Genomic DNA, 17,823 nt, shown 5'->3' on the forward strand with positions numbered 1-17,823 from the left:
GCGGTTGAGCGCGGCGTAGCAGCGTCTCCTTCTTCTTCGCGACGAGGAATCCTCCACGACAACAAGTGTAGAGCGGTGAGTGACACACCATCGCCATCTTTGAGCTTACTAGTTTAGGCTTGTTGTGTGCTTGGAGCCATTTGTGGCTCGCACAGTGTATCGGCAAGTTCCTTGCATTGACAAGTGTGACATAGGCGCACATTTTTGGGGCCATTGCCGGGGAATGCCATACACTAAGCTTGAATGGCACTCTGTGCTTCTTTTGTGGTGCAATTTCAATTGTAGGAAAGGTAGGGAAGGAGGGTGTGTGTGTTGAGAAGAAGGATTTTGTGTTGCTACTGTGTATTTCTTTGTAATGAAGTTTTGAAAGGTTACTATTTTTTCTCTGTGTAAGGTGTTAGTATTAAGGTTGTTAGTTCTGTGTAATGCAAAGTACAATAAGTAGGAAGTAGATCTGGGAGAGCTAATGAAGTGTATTAGTGTGTAACAGTAGGTGTATTAGTTGTAAGTAGGTAGGTAGAGTGTGTGTGTGTGCTCGCGCGCAGGCCGCGGCGACCTTATCCCAAAAATAATAATAATAATAATAATTTTCAAAAAAAAATTAAAAAATTTAAAGGTAAGACCGGGATCGAAAATATCTCCCAGACCCAAGCCCAAGCTCACGCTCAGGCTTAGGCCTCATTCGCCCCTTAAAATTACGAATTTTAGCTTCACACGTAGCTAAAAATTGACTTTTTTGAGGACCAACGGAGCTTCAGGTGTCTGAACGTTGTGTTGTAAAGCACACCACGACCCTCTGAGTGATACGCTTGTTTTGAGCTATCACACACTTTAATCAAAAAGACCGATCATTCAAAAATATTAAAAAACATAAGAAAACGAGTGAAAACGGACGCCTAAAAAAGTAAGCGGTTAACCTTCGAGGTTATTCGCCCGACGCTTGTAGGGTGCTCCGGTCGTGTGCTAGAGATGGAGCAACTAGAGAGAATTTCGACTTATGTGAGTTCTCAATATCCACCTACCTTAGGTTCCGGGCCCTCGACGGGGACCCAAGGTAGTACAAACCAAAACCGAACATAGCGTCTAGTGACTCCTCCTCTGACTACGACGTCATGGAGGGTTTCCCAATGCCTAATCCAGATAGCTCAAGCCAAGACATGCATGCCATGGATCCACGGTCCAGGCCGAGCGTGCTTAGCCGCTTGAAGGAAATCTTTAGTAGAGCCACTCGCTCCGAACATGGAGCTAATGATATAAATGAGGGGGGTGGGGAAGTAAATTCTCCATTCATGAACAACGTAGAGCCTATGTCCTTAGAGAATTTTCACGTGATTACATTCACTCCACCTCCTGACTCTTCAGAGTTATTTCCCTCCAAGGTCATATTACCCGCGATGGTAAAAGCCTTGCCCAAGTGCAAGAGTTTGAGCGGTATATCCTTGCAGTGAGGGAAAAGGAAGTCGAGAGCTTACGTAAGGCGGAGCAACGAAGAGAGTTAAAAGTGAAAGCCCCTATGTCAATATCTTTGCTAAGAGAGCAATCGAGTGCTCTTGACTTAGCAACCGCTAAGGGTCAACCCCTAGAAAGCAACATTGCATCTAGCTCAAAGGACACCCCTAGCACCTCAATCCTAGATGGAGTGTTCTTAAATGAGAACAGGGAGTACGAAGTACAAACACAAACTCTAACCGACCTATACACAGGTCACACCTATCACGTGGGTTGGTTAGATGTCCTACAATCCACAATGGGTGCTACTAGTGTGGAGGATCAACAACAAAGAGTTTGTGAGGTCATCCATAGGGTCATTGAGTTAGAGAGACAGAACAAGAGGATCAACATTCCTTCAACGGGTCTCATGAGATTCTTAGATACAGGAAAGGCTAAACAACCGACCTTATCGCAAATGGAGACTCCCTCGGTAAGTCCGATGGATCCTCCATATGTTGTTTCTCCAGGGGTCTCAGTGCAATCTGAGCCCACAAGTGATAGCTTACCTTTCCAAGTCTAGCTCATCTTTCCCTTGATGACACCACAGCTACCATGCCTACCCCAATGATGGGCATGCCGAGAAACATGCCATGGACCTCATTTGTTAGTAAAGCACCACTACATGGTAGCTCAATGCATGCAACAGTCCCTACAAGTGTGTACCAATAGTATGCACCTATGGGTCATCGTACTCATGTTAGTCCCAACTCCTCCCATTGTTTCAACTACCTATGCTCCACAACCACAACACCCAAGCTCTTATTTCCATGGGACTATACCGGCTAGCATTAGCATGTCATATCCGATGTTTGCTATGCCTAGGGCCACACATATGAACTTTGGGCCGCCACATGGCACAACACCATACCAAACGTGGAACCCAAGGGCTTCCTATGCGCCAAGCCCAATGCCAATACCTACTCCACACGTAGTCTCTGGAGCACCTTCACCCACGGTTCCTGCTCACTTAGGTGACTTGGTAACATTTGCTCAAGCTATTGGTCGATCTATTGCTGAGAATATGCGTAACACGCCTGTTAGAGAGCCTAGAAGTAAGGCTATACAAATAGCCAAGCTCATCACAATGGTGGAAGATCATCACACAGATTGGGATTTAAAGCTTACATCGGCTCCATGGGCTTATCATACTACGTACAAAGTTGCCATTAACTGCACACCATTCAAGATGGTGTATGGCTAAGAAGCGGTTATGCCATGGGAGTTTGTCATTCCTAGTCTTCGAGTAGCTTCTCAAGAAGGTTGGGATGGTAACCCCTTAGTTGAGCAATTATATATCCTTGAAAGGCTAGATGAAGAGAGGCAATTAGCTATGCAAAATGCACTTGTGGAGAAAGATAGGAGGAAGAAATTGAAGGAGTATGAGCGGAAGTGCGACGCGAGAGAGAGTGCAAGAAGAAGAGCACGACGATATGGTGAACTCGCTCTTCTGTAATGTGTAGATAATAGTGATTTCTTATTACATTTTCACAAAAGAATATGTGTACATACCTGACGGCCCGCCCACTTACCTGGGCGACCACATTGGGCTTTATACCCCAACAACCTCCCACTTGAAGTCCAATGTGGTACTTTAAGTGTGAGAGAAGCTACTATACAAGCTAATATACAAGAGATGTAGAGAAGTGATGTACTACCCTACACCTAACTGCTTGCGAAAATGCACAAAGCTCTCTGAGGGAAGTCCTTTTGTAAGTAGATCAGCAGGATTTTCTGTGGTGTGAACTTTGACAAGCTGAAGTTGCTTATCCTCGAGCATTTCCCTCATGAAATGATACTTCACATCCACATGCTTTTTCTTTGAGGGATAAACTGGATTGCGAGCCAATTGTATAGCACTTTGACTATCACAATATAACACAGGCATCTCTTCTTTGATTCCCAAATCTGTTACTAGTCGATTAAGCCAAATTGATTCTTTGCATGCCTCTGATGTTGCAACATATTTAGCCTCTATAGTAGACTGAGTAACACAATCTTGTAATCTAGAACGCCATGATACTGCTCCACCAGCCAATGTAAAGACATACCCTGACGTAGACCTTCGGTTGTCTAAGTCACCTGCATAATCTGAGTCTGTAAAACCATTTACACTTAGCTCCTGACTCCCATAGCATATACGCATACTCTTTGTAGCTTTCAGGTATCTCAATATTCCTTTCACTGCCTCCCAATGTTTCTTGCCTGGGTTTGACATGTATCGACTCACTACTCCCACTACAAATGCAATGTCTGGGCGAGTATCAATCATTGCATACATCAAACTACCCACTGCAGACGCATATGGAATCTTATCCATTTCAGCTTGTTCTTCCTCAGACACAGGACAATCTTGTTTGCTAAGTTTCACATATGGTGGCAACAGAACAATCAATGCCTTTCCCTTCTCCATATTGAAACGTTGCAAAACCTTGTCAATATACTCTGTTTGAGATAACCAAATCAACTTCTTTGATATGTCTCTCTCAATGCACATACCAAGTATATGACTTGCCTCACCCATGTCTTTCATGTCAAACGATTTTTCCATCTTTGACTTCAAAGCTGAAATTTCTTCCAAGTACTTGCCAGCAATCAACATGTCATCCACATACAAAATAAGGATCAGCCAACTGCCATCCTTAGCTCTCTTTGTATATAGACAGTGATCGAACTCACTACGTTTGTAGCCTTAAGAAAGCATAAAGTTGTGGAACTTATGGTACCATGCCCTCGGTGATTGTTTTAAGCCATAAAGACTCTTTAACAACTGGCATACCCAATCTTCCTTTCCTTTCTCAACAAACCCTTCTGGCTACTGCATGTAAATTTCCACATCTAAATCACCATGCAAGAACGTTGTCTTGACATCCATTTGGTGCAACACCAAATCTAATATGGCAACCAATGCAAGAAAGCATCTCAATGTAGTCATCTTGACCACCGGAGAGAAGACTTCATCAAAGTCAATGCCTTGTTCTTGCTTAAAGCCCTTGGCAACAAGCCTTGCTTTGTACTTTGGCTGACTATCATGAGCGGTGATCTTATACCTGTAAACCCATTTACAAGGTAGAGCCTTTTTGCCCTGTGGTAATTTAACTAGCTTCCATGTCTGGTTTTTATGCAGAGCTGTCATCTCTGACTGCATGGCCAATTGCCAATTCCCGGAGTCCTTCATTTGCACTGCTTCCTTGTAACATGAAGGCTCATTGCAATCAGTCAACATGACATAGTTCATAGATGGAACAAACCTACCAGGAGATCGCGTGATACGTCCAGATCTACGCACAATAGGTGGCTCAGGCTCAGCCACAACCTGTGGTTCCACTCTATCTTGTCCTTGCTCCTCTTGAGCCCTGACATTTTGTCTTACACGTGCAGGTCCATCTTCTTGGAAGACAACTCTTCTAATCTCCTCAACCCTCTCTGGTTTAGAATGATATTTGGCTTCATTAAAGTGAACATCATTGTTGCGGATAACCTTTCTAGATTCGGGATCCCAAAGTCTGTACCCCATCTCACCGGAATTACCATAGCCTAAAAAGATGCACTTTCTACTCTTTGGCTCAAGTTTGTTCCTAAATTCCTTTGCAACGTGAGTATATGCCTCACAGCCAAAGACTCTGAGATGCTTGTATGAGGGCACCTTGCCTGACCATACCATCTCTGCCACTAAATCCTTCTGCAAAACCTTGCTAGGAGATCTATTTATAAGATGAACAATTGTTGATACAGCCTCAGCCCAAAACCCATTTGGCAGTTGTGCATTAGACAACATACTTCTAACCTTCTCTTGTATGGTCCTATTTATCCTCTCAGCAACACCATTTTGAGGAGGATTGTTGAAGGGGATCGGGGAGCACCACAGACGGAGAGTGAGAGAGAGAAGGAGACACACGATGCACATATATGGGTGGGGAGAGTCAAAGAGTGAGCAGCCCCCTATACACTTATGCTATGTATAAGGTATACAAGTCAGTGGGCGCCCAGACTCTGGGCTGCCGGGCAAGGCACAGGCGCCTATACCCCAACAACCTCCCACTTAAAGGCGACTGTGCCTTTGAGCAAGGGAACCTAGTCTAAAGACTACAAAAGGTGAGAGAAAACCGCTCTCAATCGATGCCCACCGGCTGGCTGTGATCGTGTGCATCCGACTGTCCCGCTCCCTTGTAAGTCCATACACCACCAGACATACCGCACACGTACTGCAAGTATATACGCAATACCTGCATATCTCCCTCATGCACTATGCCATCATCAGTCAACAAATGACTGACAACCCCAACTGCAAATTCTCCCACTGCAACTGCTATATCCGGTCTCAGGATCAACATCTCATACATGAGACCACCGAATGCCGATGCAATGCTAGCGGGCCCTGCTAGCTCTACGGAGCATGCATCAACATATATATCCCTGGCAATAGGCATCTTTGACTGACAAGGCGTGTCAGCCACATGCATCTCCTGACTGTCCGCAAAAGACACATCAACCTGTCGTGCAACCTCAGAGCAAACCAGCTGCTCTAGATGTCTGTTGGAAGACATATCCTGCACAACTATATCCCCATGCTCACTGTCGAGCATAGAAAGGAATGACTGCATAATCGCTGACATCTCAGTCTCCTCTGCAATCATCCACTGCAAACATGACCACTCAATCTGTTGTGACTCACTAGAGCTCTCATGCTCTAACTCCGTATGCATAGACTCTTGCACAACGTCCTCCTGTCGTGACTCACTAGAGCAAGACCGCTCTACCTGTCTATCCTGCATAGAAGTATCTCGCACAACTGACTCTCTGCTTTGCTCAGTCACTAGCAAAGCATGCATGTCTGACTCTGTCACCTCTCTGTGTGACTGCTCAAGTCGTGCCCCAACTGTGTGCACAACGAGCTCACTACTCTGCACTCCATGCAAAGCATCCTGCAACCCACAAGCAAAAGAGACTCACCTGCTCTCTCGCTCTCTACCTAGCTGCGTGATCACAGAGACAACACCGTCTCTCGCGTGATCCACATGCAATGGGTAACCTGTACCACTCCTGGCACCTCTCGCAATCACTAGCGAACCCAAATGCATCACAAAATGTCGCTCTCGTAGCAAAATTTGACATCCACAATCTCTAAGCTGACCAATCGAGATCAAACTCAATGTCAAATCTGGTACATAGCGCGCATGTCGTAACAAGTAAGATGCACCACTCGGTAATGACAATCTCACATCTCCTGCACCTGCTATCGCATGCACCGATCCATCGGTCAAACGTACACTGCCAAGCATCCCGCTAGAATAGCTACAAAACCATGCACGATGCGGCGTGACATGAAACATAGCATCTGCGTCTAGCAACCACTGCGAAGGGAGTGCACTATCCACATGTATAGCATCTCGTGCATAGCTTGAGGTAAAAGTGACATCCCCGTCACTAGTATACTCCGACACTACATGTGCCTCAAATGTCAAAGCAACTGAGTCCATGGCATCACTACATACATCTTTGAGACTGCCATGTCTCCTACGATGTCGCATACGACGAAAACAACGCCGTCTAACGTGTCCAGAATGACCACAATACCAACATGTCACCTGTCGGCGTGCTCGTGAATGTACATGTCTCACACAAGTCCGTGATGACTCAGATCTATCATACATATCATGTAATCTGCGCCAAAGTGCTCTCGAAGTAGTCTCATACATAACAAGAGCATATACAGATTCCGCAAGGTGCAAAGAGAGCGTAGATAGTGCCATCTCCTCTAGCTCCTTCCACTGATCGTCAGACATGTTTGAAGGTCTACCTGCATCACCACTCAATGGTCGATGCAACCCTCACTGTGTCAATGCATCAAGCATACACTCTCTCCATGCCGCAAAGTCTGACCCATCAAACACGCGCATCTGTGAGAGGTCACAATCTGATCGATCACCTGTCTCTACCATGAGCACAATGTAGCAAACTAGAAAGCAAAACCACCTCACCAAAAACACCTGGAAACTGTCTACAAATATGGCCAGAAACACAATGTAAAACCTGTGAGACACACTCCAAAATAGAGCTCCCACAATGTCAATACAAGCCTCACCTGCTCTAGTATCACACTGCAATCTGTGAGCTAATCACCAAGCCCACACTGTGTGGTATCGATGCATACACACGCACAAATCTCCCACCTGCAGAGAACACTGCACGCAAATGCTGAGTGCAACCTGCAATCTCTACCTAGATCGCATAAATGATACGCATAAAACTCCTGGGAAAATTTCGCCAGAGTTTCGACGCACAATGGCTATCAACACAAAATAACCATTTTCCTGCAAGCTCAATACAATGAGCAATCAATGCTCATCAAACTACACTCAACATACATCAACGGAGTGACCGCGCCTAAGCAAACGCCAAAAGATTTGCAATCCGGAAACTTGATCAATGCGAAAACAATGCTCTCAAGAGAGCTCACCGGCACTTGAAAGTGCTCGTCAAAATGCATGTATAATGGGCATCAACCATGCGCCATAACCATATGCAAACCATCCGCAAAGACCATGAATCCAAGCACAAAATCACTGCCAAAGTATCCTGTGAAAACCAGTGAAAGAAGCTCCACCTGTGTGCTCCAAAAACCTGCGTCTCTCAAGAGACCGCTTCGGTGGTGTGTAAACGCCTCCGTAATTCGTTGCCCAAGTCTACCAAAAAACCCTCAAACCACAAGCTTAACACAAGCTGCAATTGCATCTTCAGCTCAGAATTTATGCACTCAACTTCAAGCATCTCCCGTGCTTCCAAAAGTGCATCAAACTCGCACACAATGCGACAACAGAAAATATGGAATTTCTGTATACAGTCAGTCTGAGCTGAATATCAGCAAAACGGTGAGGAATTTGCAAAAAGTTTCTTCTGCAAAGTTGTAGACCACATCGAAACGGATGGGATGAGCGGCCAGAATTCTCAGATTTGCATTCTACAAGGAGAAAAACGAATCTGAAAACAGTGCTACTGCGCACACAGTTTTTAGGGTAGCACCTTCACTTACACACAATCTTCCACACTCCTTTCTGAGCTTCCACAAGAGCATACATCACTCTAACTGAGCTCACAAGATTTCTTAATCTCTCTACCGTCGAGAGCGAGCGAGCTATCGCCTCGAAGCTCTCAAAGTCGTCGTGCTCTCCGCGGTCACCATAGCTCTGATACCAATTGAAGGGGATCGGGGAGCACCACAGACGGAGAGTGAGAGAGAGAAGGAGACACACGATGCACAGATATGGGTGGGGAGAGTCAAAGAGTGAGCAGCCCCCTATACACTTATGCTATGTATAAGGTATACAAGTCAGTGGACGCCCAGACTCTGGGCGGCCGGGCAAGGCACAGGCGCCTATACCCCAACAATTGTAAGGAGCGGTAAGTTCACGTTTTATACCTTTTGACTCACAAAAGTCCTGAAAGGCCTTTGAAACATACTCTCCACCATTGTCAGTGCGTAAGCATTTAAGCTTCTTGCCACTCCGATTCTCCACAAGTGTCACAAATGTTTTGAAAACACTAAACGCTTCATCCTTGTGCTTGAGAAAGTAAACCCATACTTTCCTCGAGTAATCATCTATAAATGTCATAAAGTAAGAAGCTCCCCCTAGAGATAGGTTAGGCATAGGTCCACACAAATCACTATGAACAAGTGCCAACTGTGTATCTCTTCTACTGCTTCTATGCTTATGTGGCTGCTGTGTTTGCTTACCATACAGACAATGTTCACAGAATTCAAAATCATTAAATGACAAGCCAGGCAAATAACCAGAACGAGACAAGAGTTCCATCCCCTTCTTGGACATATGTCCTAACCGGCTATGCCACAAAGAAACGTTCGCCTGCTCGGTTACATTGATTACATTTTTAGAGACATTTGATACATAAATCATGTAAAGTCCTCCAAACTTTACTCCATGTGCTACTGTCATAGAACCCTTGGATATCTTCCACATATTCTGTCCAAAAGTGGTGACGTAGCCAGCATCATCAAGTAAACATGTGCTAATCAAGCTCTTTGTAATTGCGGGAACATGTCTCACATTCTTCAGCGTGAAAGAAGAGCCATTCTGAAACTTCAATTGAACATCTCCAACACCTAAGATCTCACATGTCTGCCCATTGCCTAGCCAAACATGATCTTTAGTGGTCACATAAGAGGTAAACCACTCCTTGTTTGGAGACACATGAAGTGATGTCCCTGAGTCTATAATCCAGTCACTCAGTGCATTTCCATCAGATGTTGTAAGAAGAGCTGAGTCCATTGTATTCTTCAAAAAGTAGATGTCTCCTGACACTAGACTGTCATCCTCTGCAACAGTGTTTGTCACATTTATTTCTTGAATCTTCACTGAGGACTTGTTCTTCTCACCATGGTCTTCAGCTTTCTCTTTGACTTTTTCTGCTTTCCATTCTCTGCAGTCTCTTTTCATGTGACCCTTCTTGCCACAATGGTAGCATTCTATGTCACTCTTGCCTTTAGCACTGCGGGACTTGCTACAAGACTGATTCCTCTTTCCACCTTTGTACTTTTATTTGGTCCTTCCCCTGAAAACTAAGGCTGTTCCTTTGCCTTTGTCCATTGTCTTTCTATTGGTTTCTTCAGTAAGCAGACTTCCTTCTACACCTGCTATGTTCAAACCATCTGGAGGTGCAGAATTACTCAAAGTTGTGCGAAAAGTGTCCCAACTTTTCGGCAATGTGATCAACATGAACATAGCTCTAACAGGTTCATCAAACTTGACACCTTGAGTTGACAACTGACTATAGATTGTGTTGAATTCATTCAGATGATTGGACATAGGTGTCCCTTCTTTCATCTTCAAGTCAACAAGCTTCTTAAGCCAGTATACCTGTGAAGCTGCACTCTGCTTCTCATAAAGATCACTCAGCTTTAACCATGCTTGATAAGCCGACATCTCGTCTGCTACATTGAAGTAAACGCTTTCTCCCAAAGTCAGCATAATGGTAGAAAGTGCCAATTCATCCATTTCGCTCCATTCATCTTCGTCCATATCTTTTGGTTTTATCCCCTTGAGCTTTATAGGTTTTATCTGCTTCTTTTGTACCAACACGTGCCAAATCTGCTTCTTCCACAATGGGAAATTGGTTCCATCCAACTTCTTGATATTGTAAAGAGTAGTGTCCTGTGATCCAGCCATAGCTACGCTTCATAGTAGTTTACTTTCCTGGGAAAAATTCGGCAGAGTTTCCCCTGTAAACTGACCTCTGAACCAATATCAATCTGTCAAATGAACCAAGAAAGCTTCAGATTCTGCAGAACTTTTGGCAAAGTCTCCTTTGTAAAATGGCTCTGGTGTACTCAAAAAACAAACAAAAAATAGCTCAAAAAACCACTATCTCTCTAACACTGTAAGCTGTGGGTAAACCTGTCCTGCACCTGTACTGTCTCTCACTGTCCTACATTGTCATGTCACACTGTCCTGTAAGCATAGACTGCGACAATGCCTCAACGGCAGTAAAGCAAAGATGCAATCCCAACTGTCTAGCTCACAGTCAATACATCCTAGCTGCCTATGTAAGGGTGCTCGAGGGATCGCTCCAAGACCTGTATCACCGAAAGGATCTCAACATTCGAGAATCCCCCAGCTCAATAAAACCTCACTCGACCCTCAACAAAGGCTGCAGTAAATCTGACAGTATATAGACTTCCCACAAAGTCATACATCAACAAATTTCCCACTATATGCTGTAACCGCTGCGGCGGTTGTTTGCTGCGTGACTCACAGCCAGCAAACCCTCAACAGACATACATCATCTCTGACAATACATCCCATGTGGAAGTACCTGTAATGTCAGGATGAAATCTGGAATATCAAGCAGCAAACACAAGTTACCTGATGAACTAGTGGATGTCGCCTACAGTCTATGTGTAGATGCGCCCGTGTCGTATGTGACACGCCTCCAAGAACTGTGAGCCGTCCTTCGATGTGTAGACAGCCACAAATCAACACTCTGGGAGTGTCGATATCCTCAGCACCTGCAGTCGTAGCCCGAAAACCCCAAAATTGCAGAGTCGGATCTGCACCCGCCGAGACCACGTAGTCGAAAATGGCCTGCGCAGATCTTTGTCGAAGCTGAACGGTGGCCGAGATGACCTCAGAATGAAATTCTGAGAACACCAAGACCTTCGGGCCCTCCCACAGGAATTGGAGCCGTGTCTTCGCCTGTCGAATCTCACTCCAATCTGAGCAGGTGACTCTAGCTACCTGCAAATGCTGCCCCGAGCCTCGATCTGAGCTCTGATACCATTTGAAGGAGTACGAGCGGAAGTGCGACGCGAGAGAGAGTGCGAGAAGAAGAGTACGACGATATGGTGAACTCGCTCTTCTGTAATGTGTAGAGCAAAGTGAGTTCTTATTAGGTTTTCACAAAAGAATATGTGTACATACATGGCGGCCGGCCCACTTACCTGGGCGACCACATTGGGCTTTATACCCCAACAGAAATGGTTTGACCGTCATCTAAAGAACAAAGATATCAATGTTGGTGATAAAGTCCTTATGTATGGAGTGAGTAATGAAAAGAAAAAGTTGAAATATGCGGGAAAAGGACCATATAGAGTATGTGAGATCACCCCACAAGGAACCATTCGTGTGGAGACTCTTAATGGAGCTGAAACCATTGGATTCCTCAATGGGAGCAAATTTAAAAGATACTATGATCCTTTAAGCCAAGAGGAGCTACGTGCCATCCATACAAAAAAGGCAGCCAAAGCACAAATAGAATTGAAGAAGATACAAGCTCAAGCTGAGGCTACGGAGCGACAACAACACATAAGACGAAAACGAGAGGCTAACCTTGGAGTCACACGTGCATTCCACGTTGAAACCGACGAGGATTGGTTGGACTCTGACACACCTCTACGATACCCTATTGAGCTAAACAACACCTATGGAAAAGTGCTATATAACACCTTATTGGACACAGGTGCTAAATATAATCTGCTATCATATGGGGTGTGGTGTCAGTTAGGGAAGCCACCTCTATCTGAGAGTATTATCCAAGTCAAGGGTGTCAACAAGAAAAAAACTTCGGTTTTTGAAATCTGACACACTTCTGTCAGTTATAACAATGGGGTTGTAGCTCAAGACTTTTTGGTCATGCCTGTTGGAACTATGGAGGGTAATATAAATCTAGGACACACGTGGATGATAGCCACCAAATGTACTATTGATAGGGGTACAGGGGGTGTCACAACACAGAAACCAACTCTTAGCCTTGTCACTCAAGCCACACTCCCTGAGATATTTCCTCTTAAGGAAATAAAACCCAAAACATTGCATGTCCAAGAGGTTGAACCATATGTCCCCATAGCCCAAGTCTCTAGAGCTTCAACTGATGTAGCTCAAATAAAGCTTGGGACACACAAAACCCGTCCCAATATAACAAAGAAACCATACAAGTGGGTCCCTAAAGCTTCTTTAGCGACCATAGCTAGTGCTAAAAGACAGAAGCCTTGTAAGAAACGTCCCATTCGCCCTAAGAAATGTAAAGAAATGTTGCGTTGGATTCCTAAAAAACTATTGGAAGCCCAATGCTACTATGAAGGAAATGATCAAATCTGGGTGCCAAAACGTAAATTTTGCTCTTACTTGTCACCGGGTCCATGTGAGCTCAATCCTGTGGCTTCAAAACAAATTGAAGATCGCGGAAAGAAAAAAATCACGGAATGTTACACACCCGGGGGATTCACCATGGAAAACTTACTGCACCACGTAAGTGCAGGGGAGGGGGGTTTTTTTACAAGTTACATAAGCGTACAAGTTAGGGGTACGCTCCCATTAATTTATCTCCTAAGCTTAAAAATAAGGGAGGGGGTATCATATTTAGGGGGGCAGGGGGGAAGTGAGAAAAGGGAAAAATGAAAGAATTTTTTTGTGTTTGAAAATCATGGCTTTCCAAAAGAATCTTCCCTCAAACTTGTGAGTCAATAGCTACCAAGAACCAACACTACTTTGTATCAATTGCTTGTTTTGTTATTATAGTTCATTTGTTGAGGGATGAAAGCTATAAAGAGTTTGTATAGATGAAAATTTACATGGAGAACCTAACACAACTTTATAACCATGTTTTTTGAGTGATTCAGATGGGTCAAAATGGACGAGTAGCTAGAGGGCAAACTGAATGGGCACATAGTTTGAAAGTCAAACTAAGACACATTGAGGGTACATCTAGTTATGAACAAAAGTGGTTCCTTAGTACATTGTCAGTCAATATGCTACACGCTCTTTGACTAGTTTTACTTAGTTGGATCGTGTGAGACCTAAATTTTATATGTAAGATAGGGGTACGATAGTTTTCTGCATTGACTTTTGTATAAGCGTAGAAAGGGGACTCATATTCCCTAATATGAGTCGTATATAGGGATTTTATCAAAGTTGTCCGCTCGCAGGTGGCGTCCCGTTTCGTACATAGAGTGAATCCCCCGGGGTTACACACCTGCTCCAGAGCTAGTTTGGGTACCAAAGAAAGAACGATTTGTTCCACCTAGCTCAGGAACAGGGAAATCAAATGAAGCTTCTTGCTCTTCAATTAGTTCTTATATGGAAATAAAAGCTTCGACACAACCTCCACCTACCATTGTACATATCCATACAAGCAAGAAAGATTTTGCACCTCCCGTTGTAAGTTCATCACCTACAACAATGTTGCAAATAAAATCATGGGAGAGTACATTACGACCCTTGCAACTAGATGAAACGCATAGGGCGACCGAAAACTATTGGTTAAAGCCTTCACCCATAACAACTTGGAACAATTGGTTTCAAAAGGTGACGACATCATTCCAAAAGGTATGATCTACCCAAGGAAGGGGGGAGTGTTTGCTGACATCCATCATTCACTTGCTTCCCTCTCAACCTTTCTCCCTGACCTCTTAAACTCCAATCTTAGGGAATGTATATATAAAGCCTTATACTCACAAAAACAAGATAAAAAAGTAAAAGAGCAAGATCCATAACACAAAATCATAAAAACACATTATGCACAAGAACACGACTCTTGTAATAATTGCACTCTAACCATCATCTATTTGTGTGTACACATATGGCTAGTACACTAGAGTCATCCACTCCTGCCTTGGGTGAGAGGTACCCTCGTTACTTTTCACAAATGTTTTACATGGTCTTTCCAGTGCTTGCATGTGAATGGGATTTGGTAGGTACGCTAGCATGTGAGAGGAATTTCGAGGAGTTAGAATGGCTGATACGTCTCTTGACCACGACCGATCCATACTTAGTAGAGAGCGTTTCTTCCATTGCACAAGCCTACCCTTTTGACCAAGATGACTATAGGCGTCTAGTGACCTTCTTAGTAAACATGGGTACCTATGATGAAGAAGAAGATTTACATGACTACACGGATGGCACATATGGACTCATGGATGATGACTTTGTTTATCTCGACGACAAGGATAGGGGTTTAGCCTTAGGATTTCCCCGCAATCTCTACAATATCCTATTCCCTTGACTCTCTAGGGAGAGTGAAAATAATTAGGTTAGGGTTCTTATGTTTTTTTGTCATGTTCAATAAGTGTTGGTACCTTTTCCCACTGATGTGTCTCCTAGAGGTATTCTTTGTGTTTCCTAGTGTGTATAGGAGCGTGTTGTTGTTGTTAGGATTTGGACCTTCATGGAATCTTTATCTCGACTCACTCTTAAAATCAAGTGGAATTATCAACACAAACAGGTGTTTTTGTCCATTAGCATTGCCCCTTATCTTTTTTGCATCCATGTTTGTCTGCTTTGATTGTGATTGGTACCTTTGTTTAGTATCAAACATTAAATTCAATGTAATTTTTGTCTTAATCACTTGTCTAGGTTTAAAAATCAAGCAGTCCGACTAAGCTAGTTTGACCAAGCTAGGCATTAGAGATCTTCTCTTAATACCATGGGGAATGCCTTCCTAATAATTAATGGTTACTTAGGTTCTTAATCCGATTTAGGCAACATTGTGTGAAATGTACTAGGGCTTTCTAGTGGGCTTAGTCCCTATTGACCTTTAGCTTAAATATTATAAAGGGAGTTTACTAGTGTGATGAGCCTGGGGAGGTGTAACAGTGTTATATGACCCCCCAAAGTTACAAAATTAAAACGAACAAACAAAAAAATACATAAAAATCAAAATGCCACAATGTAAAATCTTAAGCTAGAAGAGAAATCTTAGCTTGATGTGGTACTTCACTCACATGTATCGCCTATGGTACTAGAGCCCTAGAGGTTCTCAGTGTGGGCGTTTTTCCTTGAAAAGCAAAAAACCCAAGGCATACAAAATAAACACACACATCAAAATGGAATCACTGTGAAAAGACTTTGGGGGGTCAAAGAAAAAGTAATCATTCAGGCGATGATTTCGTGAGAAATTCCTTTTATCGTAGCTTAACTACAAGGTCTTCTAGGTATAGCCTCTAGTCAGCCCTCGAACATGAAATACTTGGCTCTCGCGATTAAACAACTTAGTTGACTAGAGAAAATTAAAAAGCTTACCCATGGTATTAATAGTCGATCTTTAGTGCCTTTTGACCGTTGAATTAGCGACCCCAGACTTGTTTAATTTTTTACCTTTATAGCTGTTTATGCGTTTGATTATATTGCAATTTAATGTTTATTATTGCTGAAAAATTGTTTAAAATTCTGTTACCAATCAAATTGTCTGCCTACAACTGCATATGCTTTTTAATTGCTCATGAGAATGCAAATACTGTGCCAATGTTGTTTGATTTTGTAGTGATTGAAGGAGGCTAAGGACATTCATCTCAAAAGCTCTTCCACATCGACAAACATGCTTCAACTCAATAGCTTCCGAGGATGGAATCTACATCAAGAAGGGGGGCATGTTAACCCTCACGGCTCACGGACACCCTATCACCTATGACGGATGTTGTAACCTACGACAGACGTTGTATTATTTACTTGGTAGAGTCAGGTACCGGGCTTGTCGGTCCAATAGGAAAAGGGTAAGAGTGATCGGATGAGAGGCGCACTCTAATTAGAACATTCAAGGGATTAGTTGGCTAAGCATGGGCGCCCAAGTGTGAATGGGGAGAGCTCATATAAAAGTCAACTAAACCTAGAATTCACTCATTCTCTCATTTGTGTAATTGAAGAGTGCTCTTGCTCCATCTCCATCTTCTTCTTCTTCATCTCCTTGTGTGTGTGTGTGTGTGTGTGTGTGTGTGTGTGTGTGTGTGTACGCGTGAGAGAGAGAGAGGGAGAGAGAGGGAGAGAGAGAGAGACTGTGTGTGATCGAGCATTGCGACGACGGCACGACGACGATGAAGCGGTTGAGCGCGGCATAGCGGCGTCTCCTTCTTCTTCGCGGCGAGGAATCCTCCACAACAGCAAGCATAGAGCGGTGAGTGACACACCATCGCCATCTTTGAGCTTACTAGTTTAGGCTTGTTGTGTGCTTGGAGCCATTTGTGGCTCGCACACAATGTATCGGCAAGTTCCTTGCATTGACAAGTGCGACATACGCGCACAACTCCTCCCCTCGATCGAAACGGAGGGTGCCGATAGTACATTTCGAGACATTTTCAGCCATAGCCAGAAATTGTTTGAAGCATATAAAAACTTCGGACTTTGCTTTAAGAGGAAATACCCATGCATGCCTGGAGTAATCATCAATAAAAGTCACGAAGTACAGGTAATTGCCCAAGGACGGAGTTTGCATGGGCCCACAAATATCACTATGCACAAGCTGCAATCTACATGTGGCCCTAACTGAACCATCCTTTGGAACTTAGAACACTGCATTTTACCCAACATACAACCTTCACAAACATGTTTGACAGGTGCTTCAAGAGGCGGCAAAGAAGCAACCATATCAAATTTCTGCAAACCCAACAAACTAGCAAAATTCAGATGACCAAAACGTGCATGCCAAAGTTTTGCATCTGAAATAGCCCTTGAATCTGCAACAACATTTGCAAAATTTTGTCCACACTTGTCATACAAAGTGAGCTTATACAAACCACGACACAAAAGGCCAGATGCAACAATTTTATCACCAAAACTGAGATCATGAACTGTACATCTGTCATCCACAAATTTGACTACAAGTCCAAGTCTAGCAAGTGCAGATACAGACAAGAGATTCTTCTCGATCCCAGGTACATAAAGTGCATCAACAAGTGTGAAATAAATGCCATTAGTAGCAGTAAGCACAATCTTTCCAACTCCCTGAACTGGATAAGAGGCATTGTTGGCACAAGTGATTGAATTCCCATGAGGGACAGACTCGAGAGAGGTAAACAATTCACGATGTGAGGTAATGTGCTTTGTAGCACCA

Source organism: Adiantum capillus-veneris, chromosome 2, assembly GCF_014529385.1.
Source record: "Adiantum capillus-veneris isolate H3 chromosome 2, ASM1452938v2, whole genome shotgun sequence".
Classification (NCBI taxonomy): domain Eukaryota; kingdom Viridiplantae; phylum Streptophyta; class Polypodiopsida; order Polypodiales; family Pteridaceae; genus Adiantum; species Adiantum capillus-veneris.